At 33.5% G+C, this 7,991-nt stretch overlaps 1 non-coding gene across 1 annotated transcript; it reads left to right on the plus strand.

Moving 5' to 3' along the window:
* Positions 1–3,376: 3,376 nt before the first annotated feature.
* On the plus strand, positions 3,377–3,484 carry LOC123595527. The gene has a single exon (XR_006711221.1). It is a non-coding gene; the product is annotated as a U6 spliceosomal RNA (small nuclear RNA).
* Positions 3,485–7,991: the final 4,507 nt, after the last annotated feature.

A 7,991-nucleotide genomic window follows, 5' to 3' on the forward strand; every position in this document is an offset into this window, starting at 1 on the left:
GAATGCATGAAATTCAGTCCCTCTCATTTTCCAAGCCCATGGCTTTGGAGAAATGTTCTCCCTATGCATTCCCCTGTGTACTTCTCTCTTTCTTTCTCTCGCCCTTCTCCATGACCATGGCTCCTTGTCCTCTATGGCACCTGTGATCTGTTTCTCCCCTTAACCATGTCTCTGCACTTCCTACATTCTTCAGTATGGCCTCTTCTCTCCCTTTAGTTGTGGAGTTTTTTCACCATCTTCAGGCTGATTTCTGAGGTATTTAGGATAATTTGTTAGCTTTTTACTTGTGTTCATGGATCTAGGTAAGCCTGGAGTCCTACTCTGCTGCCATCTTACTCTCCTCCCCTGTAGACTTTTTTATCCAAAATGATAGAGGTGCTAATTATCACTACAATGCAATCATATTCCAATATGTAACTATGAAATCAACATGTTGTGCATCTTAAACTTACACAGTGTTATATTTGAAATATATTTTTAAAACGACCAAAGTAAATGGAAACTTTAAAAAATAGTACAAAAAATCAGAGACAATGATTTTCTTTTCCAGAAAACAAAACAAAACAAAACCAAATCTGGAGTCCCACTGAAACACATAGAACACAAACTCAGAAGAATATAGGGTTAGTAAAACTCTGATATATGATGTACATATACATCTATTTCCTAAGGATAATTTACTTATATCATCATGATTATGAAAGAAAGGCTAAAATAGATTACTTGTATTTAGTTTTTACATCAAAAGGCACTCCATAGTTCAGATTGGCTCTCTTTCAAATTCTTGCTAAGACTCTAAATAGTTGTGTGACTGTGTAGAGAAGAACTTAGCTTTGATAAGGCCTCAAATTCTTCATCTGGAAAATGGAATATTGATAAATATAATTAGAGTAAGTGTAAGGATTAAATGAAATAATAAGTGTAGAAGCAACAAAAGAATAGTTGCAGCAATTATAATATTGTTAACTTTACTGTAATCTGTGTTTTAATGACTGGTACCCATATATATAGAATGTAATATATTAGTATATTAATATTGATATATTAACTAGAACATATGACTAGTGAAAGCACATCATCTGTCAAATTGTGCCAGTAACACCTATACTGTAATGTATAGTTGAGAACTTTTATTACCTGATGTATAGCATAAGCATATAAATAGCTTTGTTAAGATTTAGGTAATTTTATAGATTAGATATCCATGACAGAATTATTAATGGAAGTAAGGAGTCTACAAAATACATTCCAACATTTTGAGATTAGTGTAATAGAGGACAGCTATGAGTCTCTGCTTCCCAATACCTCCATTTCTACAAATATTTTGGCTACAGAAAAGCAATTAATGAAAAAGGACTTTTTCTTGCTGATAAATCTGGTAACTAAATATTCTTACAAGGAGTTCCAATATGTACCCAAATTCATACAAATGCTCTGTTATAGAGGGTTACATGACAGCAAAGTTCCATGTATTATGCGTTTAAAAAATTTGACAACTTCAGAAATGCACCATTTCTTTTTTTTTTTCACAAAACTTTAATGAGAGAGAGAGAGAGAGCGTGCGAGCAAGTGTGAATGGGGGAGAAGGGAGAGACAGGAGGATAGAAGAACTGAAGCAGGCTCTGTGCTGACAGCAGCAATCTGTCAAGATGTGGGGCTGGAACTCATGAACCATGAAATCACGACCTGAGCCAAAGTCGGACGTTCAACTGACTGAGCCACCCAGGCACCCCAGAAATCCACCATTTTTCATTATCAATGTATTTCTATACTTGATACTAAAGGCTGACTTAATTGTCCAAAGAATTGTTTTTCAAGTGAAAATTATCCCAGTTCTCTCCACAGTTTTAGAGTACTGAGTACCTCATTTGTTGCTTGATGAAACTATGTCATAGTCTCTCTTGAACAGACTTATGTTAAATTGTCAAGGGGAGTGTTTACCTTCCTATTACTTTTGTCACATTATAAACTCATATCTGATTTTCTACCCTTGTCATATTTGTCTTTTAGTGTTACTACTTACAGTTTTCTTCAGAGAGCAAATGACTGTGTTTGAGCTTTTTTCTCCAAATATGTTCTATTTGTCTTAGTACACATACTAAATTTATATTATTTGAATGATGTCAGCACTAACATCACAGGAACCTAAGGCTTTTCAGAAATTTGGATTCACCAATGAATGATACAAGAAGACTAAATAATGAAATATAGCATATGATTTCTCCATGATATTCAAATATGCCAAAATTCTTAAAAGATGCATACAGATCTCAGAAACAAACAAAATAAATGCTGGAAAGAAACCATACCTGACCTATAATGGAGTCTAGCTTCTTAGGATTTTGGTAAATTTAGTTAATAAATGTAATAAATATAATATAGGGGACATTTGTATATTCCAGCTTCAGAAAACACATTCTATTTTAATTTCAGAAAAATCATTATAAATTAAATCACCTCCTCCTTTGGAGATTGCTATGGACTGAATGTTTGTGTCCTCTCAAAATTCATTTGTTGAAACCCTAATCCCCATTGTGATAGTATTAGAGGGTGAGACCTTTGGGAAATGATTAGGTCATGAGGATTATAGCCCTCATAAATGGGATTATTCCCCTTATAAAAAAGATCCTAGAGAGCTTTCTTTATACCATGTGGAAACAAGGAGAATTCAGCAGTGTGCACTTCAGAACAGGGCTCTCAACAGAACCCAGCCATGCTGGAAAATGATATCAGACTGTCAGCATCTAGAACTGTGAGAAATATCTTTCTGTTGTTTACAAGGCTATGGTATTTTGTTATAGCAGCCCAAACTGAATAATACAGAGGTATTTTCAAATTACTGAGACATTAATGAGGTAATATTTTAGAAGACACAGTATATGAAAATTGATTAAAAGAAAATTCAAATTGTTGTATGTAATAGTGATAATAGTAACAATAGCAATGATATTGTATATTAAATCAGTAATATGGCTCATATTCAATAACAGCCTCCATTTTGGTATGGGAAGCAATTGCCCTGAATTTGACCATTGCAGTAAAAAAAAAAAAAAAAATGAAGTATTACAACTACAGTGAGCTAAAGTACATAATCAGATTATCTTTCAAGTAGTGATTTCTGTAGAACGCTTTCAAGAACTTTGAATGGGGATGTACTTGTTAAACTAAAAATGTGGAATTGACAAAATTAAAGCTCTTTGATCTCTAAAGTTTCCAAAAGCTCACAAGCTTCTTGAGGAAGATGTACATGGAGAAGGGGGAAAAAAAGCTTGAGCAATGTGCAATGTGGTAGCCTTTATTCAAAAATTCCTTTAAAAATATGTTGAAATACTTCTTGTGTTAGCAAAATTTGATTTTTAAAAGTGTACTTTTGTACTCACTTCGGCAGCGAATATACTACAATTGGAATGATTAGCATGATTAGAGATTAGCATGGCCCCTGTGCAAGGATGACATGAAAATTCATGAAACGTTCCACATTAAAAAATGAAATATAATAAAAATATACTTTTAATATTTTATGAAATTTGTGAAGTTTATGCTATTGGTCCTGGATTAAGTACATATTTAATAAAGGCATTATACTGTTTAAATAGGAAGAGACCTTTGTGCTTACTCTTGATTTCTTGTTCTCTATTTAGTCTAGGAACCAAGAAGCACAATTTTCTCCTTTAAGGCTATAATTTCTGGTGGGGATATTTCACACTCATAGTTCCCTGTATGTTAACAAGAGTCATGCATTATTGAAGTTACAGATGTGTATGACAAGAGCATGGCTTTTGTGGTCGGTTTCTTCTGTTAAGTGCTTCTGATATTGTATCTACCATGAATATAATGGAAAAAAATATACAGCTATGTCTGGGTTGAAGGAGGCCTTGAAGTATGTACCGTGGGTTTTGATTTACCTTGAATTTCTAATATTCAAAGATATAAAAGCACCTCTTAGTGATAAAGATAGTACTTGGAACATGTGTTGTTGCATTATCCAGATTGTTAAAACACACTTGGTGAAACGATAAATACAGTAGAAGTTTTTAACTGTAAATGGAGAATAGCAAAAATGTGTATCTCAGGAAGGAATTTACATCTCTTCCATTTCTTTAAAAGAAATATTGATGACTAAAGTAAATATAAGGTAGCTGCTATTTGATCACATTTTCCTCAGGCCTTTTCTCAGAAAAACAAATGATCTCAATATGTTAAAATTATAGAATTTATTTACAGAATGGTTTTCATATTTAATTTCCAATTTGAATTTATCTCATGATCTCTAAATCTTTGCAAATGCACACTTACTCTTTCATATACGGTTTAGAAAGGCATCTGAAAGGCTAACTTTTCTCATCTATTGTGTATTTTTGTTAAATAGTAGTTTAATATAATATTTAATTATATTTATTTTATATAAATTATATTTAACTTAATATTTAAATTATAATAAAATCATATTTGTTAAATAGTAATTTACATGATTAACCAAGTTAGCTATAATGTATAGGAGTAATAGACAAATATAATTAATGTATAAGTAAACAAGACTCTAGCGTTAGGAATATCCTAACACTAATTGGATAGAATTTTTAAAAAGTTTTTAATTCCATCATGAAAATGCTATTCTAATTTTGAAGCTTCATACCATGTTCCAGGAGTCTTGCATCATATTCTGGCTTCATCTACCTCTCAAGATTCATCATGTACTTGCTTTATCTTCTCTTGCCACACGGGTGTCTTTTCAATCTCTTATTTGCTTCCTCTTGCCAGAGGTCCTGGGACATTTTTCTCTCCATTTTTTACTTGCTTAATTCCTATTCTCTCTTCAGATCATAGCTTAGTGATCCTCATATCAATGAAGTCTTCCCTGAGCTTCCTGTCTTATTTTCATAGCACTTATTCACAATTTAAAAATTTCCATTTTTTAGATCATTATTTCCTTTATGTCTGTGTCTTCCCTACTATTCTGTGTATACCATGACATAAGGATTGTGATAGGTTATGTTCATCACTTAATGCCTAGTTCCCAGCATAAAGCCTTGCATATAGTTGGTACTTATTGTTGTGTGGGTGGACTAAACTTAAACCAATAATATCCATACTAAGTTTACTTACCTGCAAGTTCTCATAGACATTTCTGTATTCTCCAGCAGATTACATGAATCTCTGAGAGCTAGAATTGTGTATAATATGCAGGATTTTCTCACAGTGCTTAACACAGTACATTGTGCATAGAAGCTATTTGATAAAAGTTCAATACATGCCCAGATGGTAGAAGTAAAAATGATATGGTTTAAAATTTATATATTTAACTCACTTCATACTATTTACAGATGAAAATCAAGAAAAATAGTAATCTTTATACTAATTCTCACCCCTTACATTTATTTCCAGTGTCCCCTAGGTCAACATAGAAAACATAACTGTCAGTGGAGTGCTAAGTAAAAGTAGGTTAGAGAAATTCTCATTTCATACTCTCTGGAGTAAGAGTAGTGTATCACCATGTATATATATGTATACTCATAGCTTATTCTTGAAGTAGGCACAATCAGTAGCTGCCTAGGGGGATGTGTGCAAGGGGCTTTAAAAATTGCCTAAACACATCATGATGCTCCTTGTCTGGTATTGCCCCAGTATCTAAAATTCTCACGGGAATTTCTCATTTCATTAGATAGCCAGAGACTTCTGTTAGCAGTATGTCAATTTTCTTATGTGAAGTTACTAGACCAAGAAGTAATGGTCATTTACCCTTGACTTGGGTTAGTGTAACAATAAGCCAACATACGGTTAAGTTTTGATGAAGATGAAGAGAACAGCTAAAGTGTGACTAATGACAAACTTCTCAAGATGTGGTATGGATTAGAGAATGAAAGATTGAGGAGGACGGAGGCAATAATTAGGAAGCATTTGACTGGAGGAGAAACACTGAAAGGCAGAATTATAAGCACAAAATTTAGAACCATGAGCTAAGGAATTAGAATTCTAGTTCTGTGATGTGCAAGATTTACAATTTTGGGAGAGTTAATCCCTGAAAATCAATGTATTCAATATTAAATGCTATACAAAAACATTGGCAATTATTTCTATGTGGCAAGTGCAATAGGTATTAGTTGAACCTGAAAAAATTTCGTCTGTTTTACCATTTATCAAGTGTATTAGTTTTTCCTGTAATACCAGTTTAAGATAATATTGGTTATCAACATTTCATGGCTAATTTCAATCTCAGCTAGGCTATTTGGATAGCAATTTAAATATGCATAAACCAATCGATGAGGATCTTTGAATGGTTAGTATGTATCTCATTCAAGATACTATGAAAAGAATGAGGCAAGATTCCTCCCTATGAAGAACTTAATATGGTATCCAGGAGGTGGACTTGGTGGACATGGAGAAATAGTTCACCTTTATTCATTCAACAAACTTACTGAGTTTTATCATCATACCAAGCACAGTTTAGGCACTAGGATACCAATATGAGAAATTGAGATACTCTTGAAGTGTAAATTTCATGGACAAGGTGGACAGTAACTTAAAAAATAAATCTATAATAGCCAAGTGGAGATAAGTAGTATGAAGAAAAATAGAATAGGGAAAAAGGAATAGAGAGTGACAGCAGAGTGATTTTATATACGGTGTTCAAAAATGATCTCTGTTAAGGAGGCATTTGAGCTTAAATCTGAAGAAGTGAGCAAACAAGCCAGATAAATGTCTTCAGGGAAAGATGTCAGGCAGAGGAAAAACCAGTGCAAATGTCCTGAAGCAGGTGTATGCTTGGTATGTTTAAGGAACAGCCAGGAGGTCATTGTGGCTGGAATGAAGTTAAAAACAGGAGACGTGGTAGGAAATGAAGTCAGAATGGTAGCAGAGGGGTAAGATCATATAGATTTGTATAGATTATTTTATATACCCAGGGCCATCATGATTCATTGGGTGTTGAATGCAGGATCTGACATATATTTTGTAAGCATCACTTTGGCTGCTGTGTGGACAATAAACTGATGACTTGAACAAGAGTGGAAGTAGAGAGACTAGTTAAAAAACTATTATATTTGTCCAGACAAGAAATGTTGGTGGGTTGGAGCAGGATAGTTATGAAGGTGGTGAAAAGAGTTAGTTTATAAGTATACTAAAATATAGGGAAAAGTTGATCTGTTGTCAGACTTCTGTGGGATGTGAGAGAGAATCAAAGATCACTTCATGGTTTGCAGGGGGGCATCAAATATTTGGATTTATATGTGCTGTTTGTGATGCTTATCAGGCATCCAAGAGATATATTTGGATGGCAAATAAGTACATGAAAAGTTCTCCACATCATTAATTGTCAGGGAAATGTAAACTATAATCATGAGAACTTACTACATAACCATTTTAATAGCAAAAATTAAAAACACTGATAAAGGATTTAGAATAATTGGAAGACTCATATAATGTTTGTAGGAATGTAAAATGGTACAACTACTTTGAAAAATAGTTTACCAGTTTCCTATAAACTTAGACATATACTTTTTTTGTGACCCAGCATTACTATTGTTAGGTATTTGCTCAGGTATTTTATTTTTTTATTTAAAAATTTTTTCATGTTTATTTATTTGTTTGTTTTGAGAGAGAGAGAGAGAGAAAGGGGGAGAGAGAGAGAGAGCGCAAGGGAGGGGCAAAGAGAAGGAGAGAGAGAATCCCAAGCAGGCTCCACACTGTCAGTGCAGAGCCTGATGTGGAGCTTTAACTCATGAACCATGAGATCATGACCTGAGCTGAAATTGAGTCAACCAACTGAGCTACCCAGGCTCCCCTGGTCAGGTATTTTATTCAAGAGAAATGAAAACATATGTCCACAAAAAGACCTATGTATGGATATTCATAATAGCATTATTTATAAGAGCTAAAATATGAGAACCACCCAAATGTCCATCAACAAGTAAATGGATAAACAAATTGTGGTGAATACAGAGAATATAATATTATTCAGTATTAAAGAGAAATAAATTACTAATGCATGAAAC

This window comes from Leopardus geoffroyi, chromosome X (assembly GCF_018350155.1).
Source record: "Leopardus geoffroyi isolate Oge1 chromosome X, O.geoffroyi_Oge1_pat1.0, whole genome shotgun sequence".
NCBI lineage: Eukaryota > Metazoa > Chordata > Mammalia > Carnivora > Felidae > Leopardus > Leopardus geoffroyi.